Here is a 15,148-nt window from a genome sequence, read left to right on the forward strand (position 1 = left end):
TTTTGATTGTATAATCCAAAGCTCAGGGCCTCACCTCTGAATGCTGCTTTGAAACAATCCCAAACATTGCCCACACTACTTGTTCCTCGATTAATAAGAAAAAAATGTCTCAATCCACTGTTTCATGTAGCCAGTGAATTGTTGTTCTAGTAATAACTTACGATCAAAAGAGTATGGCCTTGGTCTTTTAGCAGATACTAAGTCCGTTATAGATAGAACCACCGGTCCGTGATCAGACGTGATTCGGGGATACATTTTAATAATAGCAGATTTAAGCAATAACTGAGGAAGAAAAAAATAATCCAGACGTACTAGCTTGCGGTGGGGGAAGGAAAAAAATGTGTACCCAAGAGCTGTTCCCCTTAAAAAAGCCCATGCATCTACCAGCCCATGTGCCATGATTAACGCCTTCAATGCCCTAAACACACGTGGCTTCCGACCGCTGTACTTTGCATCTTTATTACAGAGAATGTTCGGGGCTAAGTTTATATTTAAATCACCGCACAGAATCAACGGTGTAGGCCAAGTAGCTAGCTCGACATTTAAGTGCTCCAAAGTTGATGCTTCATCAAGATTTGCTCCATAGACTACACAGACAGTAAGATTAACCAAGCCTACGACACATTCTGCAATTGCCCATCTGCCTAAATCATCAACTATAGTTCTGCCGGTTTTACCTATATGCTTCTTTCCCAAAATTGCTACCCCTCTTGATGAGCCCAGATATTTTGTACAAGCAATAAGATTGAATCCCAGCTCTTCGAGCAATCGACGTTTTGACCCTATAATATGCGTCTCTTGGAGACAAATTATATCACAAAAAAGAGCCCTTAATTCCTGTGCTACCCGTCTTCTTTTATCTATTGAATTTAGCCCCCTAACATTCAGTGTACCTATCCTAATACCCCTACCTGCCATTTAATTAAATCAAATCTATCTAGACTAGCTCCATCTATTGATTGAAAAATAACAATCTTTCTACCAGAGTAACTCATTTCCGACCAATTGTCATGTATTATTTTATGTTTTTCCCCTCCTTCCCCAACATCGCCCCCCCAACTCCACCCCAAAACCCCCTGCCCCCTTCCCCCCCACCCCACACACCCATTATGAGGCTTAAGGACCATGTCCTCAGTGATGTCGAGGCGCTATGACCAACCCCCCCTCCCAATGACCTCCCTCCACACTCTTATACACCATTTTCCCTCTCTCTCTTCTTGTTAGTTGATATTCCAACATACCCTATACAAATATAGAAAACAAACTATCTGTTAACCTGTCTTTCTCCCAATCCTATTTAAACAATAAATTCACGTCATTTTCAATACTATCATCCATTTGGTGAGATATCTATTACATTTACAATAATACATTGCTATACACCTCCTTCCAACTTATGCAATTTCATCATTGCTAGAAGGAAAGAAGAAAAAAGAAGGACAAAGTATCAGTCTATATCTCAGAGATAAACGCAGAACCTTTACGCATGTTTCATGGAAGAAAGGGGAAAAAGAAAAAGAAGAGAACTACAAATTACCATGTGGTGACTACCCACATCCCATCAACAGTAAGCAAAATCTAACATACTCATAGGGCAATGTGCCCATTGTAACTATAACATATACTTTCATTTTTTAGGGCTCTTCCCAAGACCCGTTAAATAATCCTGCGCTGCCCTGGCGGAAGTGAAATACCTAGTGTGTCCTTTGAGAATGACCTTTAACTTGGACGGGTTAAGCAAAAAGACCTGTGCTCCTTTGGCTTGTAAAGGAGCCATCAATGTACGCAATTGCCATCGTTCAGTTACAGTTGCAGGGCAAAAATCAGGGCGGACAAAAAACTCACAGCCCATACCGCTCCTTTTTCTCCCAGGACGTGCTAAATCATAGAGTGCTTCGCGTCACAGATAATTATTCACACATATCAGTATTGCCCTGGGATATAAATTCTGTTCAGCCTGCCGTTCATTTCCATGTTGACGCATTGTGAACGGGTATCTGTGTGCTCGTATTATTTCGGTTTCCCAGTTCCATGCACTCAGTTCCGGAAAGGCTTCTTTAAACATCTGTACAATAAATTTACGCGGTTCTGACCCTTCTCTTTTTTCCGCTATGCCCAATACACGTAAATTGTTATGGCGTGCACGGTTCTCCAAATCCGTGAGTTTCCAGTCAATGTCTACTTTAGATTTCTCTAGAGTTTCTATAGCTGTTTGCTGTTTCACAAGAGAGTCCTCCGCCGAGGACACCCTTTCTTCTACTTCGACCACACTAGTGGTTGTTTCTGCACATGTCTTTACCAAGCGCCGTACAGTATTTTGAAGCTTCCTTACGGCTCCCTGTGTACGCAACCCCTCAGCTTTTGCTTCACTTCTATGTGCCATGATAGTTTTATAAATCAAACCAAGAGTGACTGAGTCTTCTTCAAAGTCCTCATCCAAGTTAAGTTGGGCTAGAGGAGATTCTCGCTCTTGCTGCGAATTTACACCAGTTTCCCCAATTTTTCTCACAGTGTCCTGAGGTAAAGATTGCCCAAATTCATGCATATCATCCAGATCGTTGTCATCAGGGATATCCCCCCATTCCCCTAGATTACTGGAACTATCCAAGTCTTGTTCTTTATCGGATACAGTTGTTAGATCTGACATTGAATAAAATTTACCGTCTGAGCCAGCATACTCTGATTCTGCCCCCTTCTCCGTGCACTGCAAGGCAGGGTCACTGTCAAATCCTAGCTGGGAGTTGCCATCCTCCGTGGCCGACATCATCGTAGTTACTATTATTGGGATTGCATTTTATCCTCTTTCAGGCCCATTTTCATTTCTATCTTGACTGCTATCCGGAGTAGCCGTAACATCTTTGAAACATGTTGACCTCACAATATGTACTGTAGTTTTGGATCGTTACGTGGAAACCTAATTTTCCAGCGATCATAGGCTACTCACTGTTTTTACTTGTGGCAAGGGACCACCAGAATAAATTGCTCTCCGGTACCTTGTGCCACATTTTAACCACTTATTTGCACTATCCGTTCTCCTCTGGCCCCTCACTCGCACTTCACCCGTAGGCAGTTGGTAAAAAGATCTCCGTCAAAGGGCCCCTCAATGAGGTGAGCCCGTTGGGCATTGCACCGCTTGCCCGACGAGGAGCAACCGCCAATGATGAAGCATGACACTCGCAAGGGTGTGTGAGGCCATTAATACCAACATATTGGATACCCAGGGTAGCACTCCACTGAGCACTACCTTCCCTCCCTCGTGACCACCGTCTTACGCTTAACTTTTCCTATCTACTAACCTATAGGAACAGCCGGGTTTGTCTTTTGCTTAAACCTTGTCCCTCTGGGCTCTCACTGTGGCTGGACCTTCCATTCTTAGGTTTTTCCTGAATGGTAATTTGAGCCCTTGGATCTTGAATAGATCCATCTCCCCCCTTTTTTGATACACACTTCTTGGTGACGTCAAGGATCAAATTTATTAGCTGCAGCCAGTAACAGAGATCCTAGAAGTACAACACGGTGTATGTTCTCAGGAGACTGCTCAACTTTACAAAGCAAGCCATCCCTTTTTATACAAAAAATTGTGCTTCAGGCAAACATTCCTTATTTACAGTTTGACCACTCACATGTTTCCACAACAAAAACAGGATCATGATGACAAGCCCATTTTTCAGTTTGTCCAGCCCAAAATCAATCATTGGTTAAACTTAACATTTTTCATCAGACAGGTCGATCGGACCCATAATAAAAACGGGCACATCCCCATCGTAAATAGGCCATAAAGAAGAAACAGAAACAGATGAGACGCAAGATAGAAAGGTGTGTGCGTGTATCATAAACTCAGCAATGTCCTGCTCTTTGATCTCTATCTCGATCAGCTAAAGGGCAAGAACTGGTTTGGCAAGGTCAGCTTCAGGCAGCAGGGTCAGTTCATTTCAGGTCAAACAGGAGTCAGCACAAACTCAAGCTAAGTTGCACGTGTCCCAGAGACTTGTTCAGCCATAGTCATGGGCCTATGTGAGGGCAACCATAAAATGGCTGCCATGCACAAAATGGAACCCAAGGGTTTCAGAACGAAATCGTCAAATACACAGTGAATCCATCAGTGTAGCATGACGGAAACACTCATGCTTGCTGAGCTCACTGTTTACGGTTCGCTGTTACCAAATTCGTAACAGAACCACGACCATTATGACCCAGGGTCAGAATTCACGGAACCTCGAGGGAGGGAAGGGGAGTGTGGGAAAGGGAGGGAGGGAGGGAAGGGGGGTGAGGGAAGGGGTGTGAGGGAGGGAGTGAGGGAGGGAGGAAGGGGAGTGACGGAGGGAGTGAGGGAAGGGGGTGAGGGTCTGGGAGGTAAGGGGAGTGGGGAAGGGGAGTGAGGGAAGGGGAATGAGGGAAGGGGAGTGAGGGAAGGGGAGTGAGGGAAGGGGAGTGAGGGAAGGGGAGTGAGGGAAGGGGGGTGAGGGAAGGGGAGTGAGGGAAGGGGAGTGAGGGAAGGGAGTGAGGGAGGGGGAGGGAGGGAAGGGGAGTGAGGGAAGGGGAGTGAGGGAAGGGGAGTGAGGGAAGGGGAGTGAGGGAGGGAAGGGGAGTGAGGGAGGGAAGGGGAGTGAGGGAGGGAAGGGGAGTGAGGGAGGGAGTGAGGGAGGGAAGGGGAGTGACGGAGGATAGGGGAGTGAGGAAGGGAAGGGGAGTGAGGGAAGGGAGAGGGAAGGGGAGAGAGGGAGGGAGAGAGGGAAGTGGAGGGATCGAGAGAGGGAAGGGGGGTGAGGGAGACAGAGGGGGAAGGGGAGCCGGGGAAGGGGAGTGAGGATGAGGGAAGGGGAGTGAGGGTGATGGAAGGGGAGTGAGGGTGATGGAAGGGGAGTGAGGGTGAGGGAAGGGGAGGGAGGGTGAGGGGAGTGAGGGAGAGGGAAGGGGCGTGAGGGAGAGGGAAGGGGAGTGAGGGAGAGGGAAGGAGAGGGAAGGAGAGAGAGGGAGACAGAGAGAGGGAGTGAGACAGTCAGAGTGAGGGAGAGAGAGAGAGATAGAGGGAGGGAGACAGTGAGAGAGAGAGATAGATAGAGACAGAGAGGGGGACAGAGAGAGAGAGAAAGAGAGATGTGTGTATGCCGGGTCTGGTGGCTCAGTGGACGAAGGCGTCAGCTGCAGGGACCAGTGACCTGTGTTCAACCTCATGGTCACAGTTTTTTTTTGTTGCTCTAGCCCCGCCCCCTCCGCCACCGGTGCGGCCCTCGGACACAAACCACTCTGTAAATTTGGCCCCCGAGAGAAGGTTTGTGAGTACTGATGATGTACAGGAACCCTTGTCATCCATAATAGTATATGAAGATACCAGCAGATATTGAAATACTCCTTTGGTTATGCACTCATTATCTTGCCACTGTCCACGCAACAAGGTATAGACCTGTGTCTCACAGACTGGATACGATGCATGCTACCTTTGAGTGGATCCACTGGAATTGATTGTACACTGTCCCTGATGATATCATCCACGCTTCGAACGTTACAGTTCTGAAGATTGTATATCTATGTTATTTACAAAATGCATATAAAATAAAAAAATATTTGGGACAAAACGATCAATTTTGATAAATGCTGCTCAATGCAGTGATATAATCTGATGTACTAAGATGAAACACTTACATTTTGAAGACACAATCATATTTTAACATGGTTTCACATTGTGCAATTCACCCACTAGATGGTATATATCTTTCCCCTTTTTGCAATGCATCAAGCCACTTGAAAGCTCTGCTTGTTTTGGGCTTGAGGATCCAAGGGGATCTCAAACTGAGCCAGAGTCAGGCATCTGGCTTAACGAGAGCCTGGCTCATGCTTTCAGTGCCTCACCCACCTCTAATGTCAGGTAGAAGCAGATCTGCTTTTTCTTTTTGCATTCTAGTATTTTAAGTTTTGAAGTTGAGTTGGGGAAAAAACGAAGCCCAGAAGTTATGCCAGATCAGGACCACAACTATGCACAAAATCTCAGATTAGAAAACCCAGTGCAGTAGTCAGCCAAGCATAGTATATCATAAGAAATACCATAAAGAGACCTTCAGAGCAGTTCAATGCTGCCAGCTTGCCTTAAACCAGAGATCATCAAACTACAGCCCAGGCGCATGCGAGCCTCCTGACCAAAACATGTGGCCCCCTGGTCAACAGCAACACTGGGCTGCTGTTTACTCTACAAAAAATCAAATGGGGAAGGATCACTTGTCCTGCATAACCTGGGTATGCAATATTCTGACGTGTCCCAATTTAAAAACCCTCAAAAACGTGTCTATTGGATGGGAGGGGCGGTATATCTTGGTTCTCCGCCTATTGAACACGTATCTGCATCATCATCGGGTTAGTGATTGTGCCGCCTCCACCCGGAGGAATACCCCTGGTTAAAAGCAGTAGTAATCAGTGATATAATTGAAAGAGTAATAACTGTAAAATACTCGTATAGCCAGAATCGGATTTTAATAGGTCTGGATTCGAGTTAGTTAAAAATATATCTATTGTGCGTTTTAGGAGTGATTAGGACTCTTACGCACTATAATGAACTGGTGTACAAAAAAATGGTCGGTCTGTTTCAGCCCTTGTTTGCACCGGTGTGTCAGGTGGGCTTTCTTCAGAACCAGTGTGCAGTGAAAAAAAGGATTTGTGAATGTCTTAAAAGAAGGTGTGCTACTGAAAAGTTTTTATCTTCTCAGGAAACAATGTGAAAGGTTAAGATAGATTAATCTTAATCTTGGTAAGGTCTTTATTAGTACCTGTTTGGTAAAATTAGATGCCTCGTCGGGTCCCCGGGAGTATGCGAGGCCTGCTGCGGTCTCGTTTCAAGCACGACTTGTGCTGACTCCGCCACTGTGAACCCGGAAGTCAGCACTAATGTTCAGAAGATGTTAAACAGGCAAGCATGTATTTTAAGGTTTATTTAAGTTAAAGAAAGACAGTACCTAGGTAGTACTGCACTGCTTAACTTTAGGAACACCATATATAAAGACATCATGCAGCAAAAGAGTAACAAGCATTGGAAATGCAATAGGTCTCGCATTAGAAAAGTTGGAGTTATTGGTCTTGTAAATGACATATTTTATTTATTTGTTGGTTTTTAAAATTGCTAAATTGATGGCTTTGTCATTTACAATGCCAATAGTTATAACTTTCGCGAATGTGACACCTATAGCATTTGGAATGCAACATGTTTTGTATTTACGTGACTTAGATGGCAGCTCTGGTCGTTAGGCCACATCTCTAGAGAGCAGGAGAGTGCAGCAGGGGAGAGAAGCACAGCAATGCAATAGGTCTCGCATTAGGAAAGTTTGAGCTATTGGTATTGTAAAGGACACATTTTTTATTTATGTGCTTGTTTTGAAAATAGCGAAATTAATAGCTTTGTTATTTACAATGCCAATAGTTTTATCTTTCGCAAATGTGACACCTATTGTAACACAACATGTGTTGTGAGGGTGAGGGTGAGGGGTTGAGGGTGAGGGGTTGAGGGTGAGGGGTTGAGGGTGAGTGAGGGTGAGGGGTTGAGGGTGAGTGAGGGTGAGGGGTTGAGGGTGAGTGAGGTTGAGGGTGAGGGTGAGTGAGGGTGAGGGGTTGAGGGTGAGGGGTTCAGGGTGAGTGAGGGTGAGGGTGAGTGAGGGTGAGGGTGAGTGAGGGTGAGGGTGAGGGGTTGAGGGTGAGTGAGGGTGAGGGGTTGAGGGTGAGTGAGGGTGAGTGAGGGTGAGGGTGAGGGGTTGAGGGTGAGTGAGGGTGAGGGTGAGTGAGGGTGAGGGGTTGAGGGTGAGTGAGGGTGAGGGGTTGAGGGTGAGTGAGGGTGAGTGAGGGTGAGTGAGGGTGAGGGTGAGGGGTTGAGGGTGAGTGAGAGTGAGGGTGAGTGAGGGGTTGAGGGTGAGGGGTTGAGGGTGGGTGAGGGTGAGGGGTTGAGGGTGAGTGAGGGTGAGGGGTTGAGGGTGAGTGAGGGTGAGGGTAGTGAGGGTGAGTGAGGGTGAGGGGTTGAGGGTGAGTGAGGGTGAGGGTGAGTGAGGGTGAGTGAGGGTGAGGGTGAGGGTGAGGGTGAGGGTGAGTGAGGGTGAGGGTGAGGGTGAGTGAGGGTGAGTGAGGGTGAGGATGAGTGAGGGTGAGGGTGAGTGAGGGTGAGGGTGAGGGTGAGTGAGGGTGAGTGAGGGTGAGTGAGGGTGAGGGGTTGAGGGTGAGCGAGGGTGAGTGAGGGTGAGGGTGAGTGAGGGTGAGGGGTTGAGGGTGAGTGAGGGTGAGGGGTTGAGGGTGAGTGAGGGTGAGGGTGAGTGAGGGTGAGGGGTTGAGGGTGAGTGAGGGTGAGGGTGAGGGGTTGAGGGTGAGTGAGGGTGAGGGGTTGAGGGTGAGTGAGGGTGAGTGAGGGTGAGGGGTTGAGGGTGAGTGAGGGTGAGGGTGAGAGGGTGAGGGGCTGAGGGTGAGTGTGAGGGGTTGAGGGTGAGTGAGGGTGAGTGAGAGTGAGGGTGAGTGAGGGGTTGAGGGTGAGGGGTTGAGGGTGAGGGGTTGAGGGTGAGGGGTTGAGGGTGAGTGAGGGTGAGGGTGAGGGTGGGTGAGGGTAAGTGAGGGTGAGGGGTTGAGGGTGAGTGAGGGTGAGTGAGGGTGAGTGAGGGTGAGGGGTTGAGGGTGAGTGAGGGTGAGGGTGAGTGAGGGTGAGGGTGAGTGAGGGTGAGGGTGAGTGAGGGTGAGTGAGGGTGAGTGAGGGTGAGTGAGGGTGAGTGAGGGTGAGTGAGGGTGAGGGTGAGTGAGGGAGGGTGAGTGAGGGTGAGGGTGAGTGAGGGTGAGGGTGAGTGAGGGTGAGGGCGAGTGAGGGTGAGGGTGAGGGGTTGAGGGTGAGTGAGGGTGAGGGGTTGAGGGTGAGGGTGGGTGAGGGTGAGGGTGAGGGTGAGTGAGGGTGAGGGGTTGAGGGTGAGTGAGGGTGAGGGTGAGTGAGGGTGAGGGGTTGAGGGTGAGTGAGGGTGAGAGTGAGTGAGGGTGAGTGAGGGTGAGGGTGAGGGGTTGAGGGTGAGGGGTTGAGGGTGAGTGAGGGTGAGGGTGAGTGAGGGTGAGGGTGAGGGGTTGAGGGTGAGTGAGGGTGAGGGGTTGAGGGTGAGTGAGGGTGAGGGTGAGTGAGGGTGAGGGTGAGTGAGGGTGAGGGGTTGAGTGAGGGTGAGGGTGAGTGAGGGTGAGTGAGGGTGAGAGTTTGAGGGTGAGTGAGGGTGAGCGGTTGAGGGTGAGTGAGGGTGAGGGGTTGAGGGTGAGTGAGGGGTTGAGGGTGAGTGAGGGTGAGGGTGAGGGGTTGAGGGTGAGTGAGGGTGAGGGTGAGGGGTTGAGGGTGAGTGAGGGTGAGTGAGGGTGAGTGAGGGTGAGTGAGGGTGAGGGTGAGTGAGGGTGAGGGTGAGTGAGGGTGAGGGGTTGAGGGTGAGTGAGGGTGAGGGTGAGTGAGGGTGAGGGTGAGTGAGGGTGAGGGGTTGAGTGAGGGTGAGTGAGGGTGAGGGTGAGTGAGGGTGAGGGTGAGTGAGGGTGAGGGTGAGTGAGGGTAAGGGTGAGGGTGAGGGGTTGAGGGTGAGGGGTTGAGGGTGAGGGGTTGAGGGTGAGTGAGGGTGAGGGTGAGGGTGAGTGAGGGTGAGGGTGAGTGAGGGTGAGTGAGGGTGAGGGGTTGAGGGTGAGTGAGGGTGAGGGGTTGAGGGTGAGTGAGGGTGAGGGTGAGTGAGGGTGAGGGGTTGAGGGTGAGGGGTTGAGGGTGAGTGAGGGTGAGGGTGAGTGAGGGTGAGGGTGAGTGAGGGTGAGGGTGAGGGGTTGAGGGTGAGTGAGGGTGAGGGTGAGTGAGGGTGAGGGGTTGAGGGTGAGTGAGGGTGAGTGAGGGTGAGGGTGAGGGGTTGAGGGTGAGTGAGGGTGAGTGAGAGTGAGGGTGAGTGAGGGGTTGAGGGTGAGGGGTTGAGGGTGAGTGAGGGTGAGGGTGAGGGGTTGAGGGTGAGTGAGGGTGAGCGGTTGAGGGTGAGTGAGGGTGAGGGGTTGAGGGTGAGTGAGGGGTTGAGGGTGAGTGAGGGTGAGGGTGAGGGTGAGGGGTTGAGGGTGAGTGAGGGTGAGGGTGAGGGGTTGAGGGTGAGTGAGGGTGAGTGAGGGTGAGGGTGAGTGAGGGTGAGTGAGGGTGAGGGTGAGTGAGGGTGAGGGTGAGTGAGGGTGAGTGAGGGTGAGTGAGGGTGAGGGTGAGTGAGGGTGAGTGAGGGTGAGGGTGAGGGTGAGTGAGGGTGAGGGGTTGAGGGTGAGTGAGGGTGAGGGGTTGAGGGTGAGGGTGAGTGAGGGTGAGGGTGAGGGGTGGAGGGTCAGTGAGGGTGAGGGTGAGTGAGGGTGAGGGTGAGTGAGGGTGAGGGTGAGGGGTTGAGAGTGAGTGAGGGTGAGGGTGAGTGAGGGGTTGAGGGTGAGGGGTTGAGGGTGGGTGAGGGTGAGGGGTTGAGGGTGAGTGAGGGTGAGGGGTTGAGGGTGAGTGAGGGTGAGGGTGAGGGGTTGAGGGTGAGTGAGGGTGAGGGTGAGTGAGGGTGAGTGAGGGTGAGGGTGAGTGAGGGTGAGGGTGAGGGTGAGTGAGGGTGAGGGGTTGAGGGTGAGTGAGGGTGAGGGTGAGTGAGGGTGAGGGTGAGGGGTTGAGGGTGAGTGAGGGTGAGGGGTTGAGGGTGAGTGAGGGTGAGGGTGAGTGAGGGTGAGGGGTTGAGGGTGAGGGGTTGAGGGTGAGTGAGGGTGAGGGTGAGTGAGGGTGAGGGGTTGAGGGTGAGTGAGAGTGAGGGGTTGAGGGTGGGTGAGGGTTAGGGTACATGCTTTTCACTTTCTTCAAAGGTTGTCCGTGCATCAAGGGTAGTTTTGACTGAACTTTAAGTATAATAATTGTACGTACTCTTCGGTGGCATTGAGCTCACACCCTCGAATGGTCTTCGGTAGTATTGTTTCCTGTAGAATTCTATTTCCTGCTTATAAAGCGCATGTCTCGGTCAGTATCAGCAAAGTGGTATGTGCATGTGAAAGTCGGAGAGTTGGAGGCGGTTAAGGAAATGCAGAACATTCTGCAAAAGTAATGGGAAACCATTTTTATCTTGAAACTGTTTTTAACCGACAGTCTTTTATTCCTAATCATGGATGAGTGGGAGTAATACAGGGACTGGAGCAGCAGCGCCTCAGTTTGGATTGGTGTGGCAGGCAGGAGAAAGTCAGGAGAGGGAGGAGAGGGAGGAGGGGAAACTGCTTGCGAAATGAAATTAAAAGCGGCCGGCCGGGAAATGCTCTCGGTAGCATTTGTTTGAAGTGTGAAGCAGGGGGCGGGAGCAGCCTTTGGTGTGCGGATAATTAGGGGAGGAGCAGCCAGGAGATCCAAGCTGGGGAACAGATGGCTGGCGATTTGATGCTGTGCACGCGCATTTTAGGTCAATGCGCTTGCACGGGCACAGCACCAAATCGCCACAGTTAGTTAAGCTTTGTTTAAAGCCCTATAGTCTCGCTTCTCTCAATGCGCATGCGCATTGATAGGTCACGAGACCTAAAAATATGATAGTCTCTTCACAATTCAGAGTGTATTTCATTAACATGCAGACACGTTTACCTTTAGCACAGCAGATTGCATTAAGTATATATTTTTTAAAGTGATAGTTTTCAAACATGAATTTAGAAACATTAATTCGTACCCCCACCCTGACAACAATGGCAGTAGTGATCTTAGATGCAAGTCAGTAGCAATGTGCACTCTTTAGGTGACCTGGGTTCCTAAAATACATGAGCAAGATTATAGTTTATTAAATCCAACATAGAGGCACGTTTTGTAGAGTGTACATCTTGAAGTCATGTATTTTGAAGTCTGCTTACTTGATAATGAAGAACAAGGAGAAAACGTGAAATAAAGCAATTGCCTAGGATCACACAATTTGATAAAGTAGAGAAGCCGGGATTAGTCACAGGTGTTCTGGTTTTCACATTGCACAATTGCCACTAGATATGTAGATGTATATCCTTTGCTTCTCCTGCACCCACCTTAATGCTATTCCCCACCAACCCTGCACTCCCACTCCCCCACCTCGCCACCACCCTGCTGGAATCAGTGCAGCCCTCAGTCACATCACAGAACAGACATTATGGCCCCTGCGAAAATATTTGTGAGTGCTCATGCCTTAAACTGTAAACTGCACATTTGTCTCTCACACTTCTTCATCCATCCCACTACTAAGCGATGCATCCTATAACATAACTGCACCCCGTTCTCCTCGCTCACGACATGGAAACACTTCCCACATAGGCTCAAAAAACAAAGACAACACCCTTCCTAGACATTGGCGATCCACTGAAAGCTCGAGCCAGGCTCAAGCCTGAAACCTGGCCCTTGCTCAGCTTAAGGTGCTGGTGGAACCTCCAGCCCAGCTTTCAAGTGATTTCTGTCTGCCACCTTCCCTCCTACCAGAATGTGGCATTACAGCCAGATCTGCCGACTTTAGAACAGAGGAGCAAGGTTGGAGTCTCCACTTCAGTTCAACGGCCTGTGATTCTGGGCAAATTACTAGATCTCCCCATGACCATAAACAATGCATGTAGCCTCATGTACTTGAACTGGTGCTTATGTAAAGCACCCAGTCTATTAAAAAGTGAAGAAAAATGCACAAATAAGTAAAACCAAAGCCTTAACATAAGAAAGACACAAACTATTTTGCCAGCTGATTTATACAAAGTGAAACCAGAAAACCTGAATAAATCATGACTTTCCTGCTCAAATAGTGTGATCTTTGGCTAATATTTTATTTCACCAAAACTCTTTTTTCTTCATTAGCACTTTCAAATATATGAGTTCAGAATAGCAGTTGTACAAATTCTTATTGCAGAATTCAGGGGTAGAAGCACAAGAAACTCAATTGATGGAACTTGGGTAGAAGGTATTTAAAAGCTATCATTTTGTTAAAGTACTTCTCGGTGCTATAATGTAACATATTCATGTCGAAGCTTCACATGTTAAAGAAAGACACTTTTTTGTTTACTTGTAAGCGACGTTATCATATTTTACATGATGTTTGTTGTGTTATTTGCATAAATATGTTTAGGGCTCGCCAGGGGTGTGGCTTCAGGAGGGGTGCTACACACCCCTTATAAATGTCCTTTCCGTTATATAGTTGGGTACCGGTGGTTTCAGTCGGTTATGGTGTATTTCAGCAGTTATTTTTCCATACACATAGACAAAAACGCACACACTCGCTCGGTTTTAAAAAAAAATCAAAAATATTAGTTACTTTACTCTCCCTGTAAATGTGTTGGCTCGCCCACCCTAACCCTTCTAACCACACCCTCTTCCTATCATAGCGTGCTACAGGTTACTAAGGGCTTAAGTGCACCACATAAGGCTAGTAGGCGCTATAATAAACTCTGCGATGCAATGAAATAGAGCGCAGAAGACAGCGCCGGGGACCCGCTCACGCACTCCTGTCCACGGGGCGGAGGGTCCTGGCATGTGTGGGCGCGGTACTCACCCGGCCCGGGCAGCATCGCCAGCCCCTACGCCCCTGCGGCTCCGACCTCGGCAGAGAGGATGCAGGAAAAGCTTCCGGTTCACAGGTCGGTGCTCAGCAGTGTCTGGGCTGGGCTGGGTTGCCTCCCGGTGCCCGCGCAGTGGGCTCGGGCACCGGCAGCTCAGACACGACTAGGCACGCGTGCTCCCTCCCTCCGCCGGCGTCCCCGCCCCGCATGGTCACGCCGTGCCTCCCCGCCCGGCCGAGCCCAGGGCAACTGAGGACACCGGGGCAGAAGTCTCCCCGCGTTGCCAATAGTTCCCCTCCCAACCCGTGTGCCTGCTGCGTAGCCGAGGAGTCACCTGATCCCGTGTGCAGCCCTCGTGGAAGCGATAAACTGAGAATAAGTAACTGAGAGAGCGCCTCTGCCTCAACCCCCCCCTATCCACACTCCTACTCCTCGGGGCGGACTCAGCTCAGCCCCTCGCCCGCCCACCCGGCATCGGTCTCCAGCGCCAGCCTCGGTCAAACCAGTGACCAGCTGGAGATGCGGACGCTCCTGCTCACAGCAAGCGTGTCCCGGCGGCGCCACCCCTCGCACCTTGTGCTCTGCCTCCGGCTGCCATGTGTTTATTTTTGTATTTGATTCAGTTTACCCAAAGGTGTCAGAGCGCTTTACAAAAGAACCAGTTAAGTTACAAAAGGTCATCAAGATAGACCAGAGGTCTTCAATCTGTGGGGCGCGAACCCCAGTGGAGGAAGCGGAGGACAGGGAGGCGGATGGCCAGGTCTCTCCCTGCCCCCCCCCCCCCCCCGCAGGGGGAAGCCCCTTAGCATTCTCCCCACTGCCCGGCATAGGCCAGTAATTCTTCTATGCCCAGGTGGACGGAAGAGGATACTAAGGGGCAGCAGATCTCGCCTCCCCCAGGGACGACGCACTTCCGTCAGCTCAAGGGTACTAGGGTGACTCACCTGGGCAAACCCTCTTTTCCGGCACAGGCAGCAGAAGGATTTTGCCACCCACCCAGGTGTAGTGTCCTGCTGGACACGTTCTAGTTGTTTTATTCTGTAACCCTACACTGTACACCCACCCACCACTGGTGTCACGAGTCAGGTGACCCAGTCAATAAAGGGGGCGGAGCGCACGTGCTCTTGGCCAATTCACTAGCCCACTATCCTGGTGTCCGTGTCTCATTCATTTACCATAATGCGGGCCTAGGGCCCATCATTACACTGGCGACGAGGTGGCTGTACCCCGGCGTGCTACAGCCCAGGAAGAAGGGGGAGAGAATACTACCCGCCTAGGGGCAACCCCTACAACGATCGGCGCCGGCAGCCGAGAGGCCCGCGGGGCGTGTGCCGTGCCCCGGGCCCATATGCAAATGGTGTGGTGACCAGGAGCCTACCCCGCACCTCACGCGCCCGCACTGAACTGCCCCTGCGAGGAGTGCCTTGGGGGAGAAAAGGCAAGCGGAGCGACCGGAGCCCACCCATGTTGGCCGCGACAGCGTGGCCCTTCCGGGAGCAGAGCGGACCGACCGGAGCCCACCCGCGTCGGTCGCGATGGAATAATCCCCGGCAGGGATGAGTACGAGCCGAGCGGAGCCCACCCGCATCGGCCACAACTGGGACGCAACCAGGTGACCCCACCGGAAGAAGCGGACCGGCCAGAGCCCACCTGCACAGGCCGC

General features: G+C 50.6%; 1 protein-coding gene across 1 annotated transcript in view; it reads right to left on the reverse strand.

Moving 5' to 3' along the window:
- LOC144762276 (ATP-binding cassette sub-family C member 10-like) overlaps positions 1–13,656 on the reverse strand; it is a 1,522,948-nt gene extending 1,509,292 nt beyond the window's left edge. Inside the window, exon 1 of the mRNA XM_078647417.1 lies at positions 13,479–13,656. The gene's annotated coding sequence lies outside the window, so the exon portion shown is untranslated. The remainder of the gene's footprint in view (positions 1–13,478) is intronic.
- Positions 13,657–15,148: the final 1,492 nt, after the last annotated feature.

This window comes from Lissotriton helveticus, chromosome 6 (genome assembly GCF_964261635.1).
Source record: "Lissotriton helveticus chromosome 6, aLisHel1.1, whole genome shotgun sequence".
In the NCBI taxonomy this organism is placed as follows: Eukaryota; Metazoa; Chordata; class Amphibia; order Caudata; family Salamandridae; genus Lissotriton; species Lissotriton helveticus.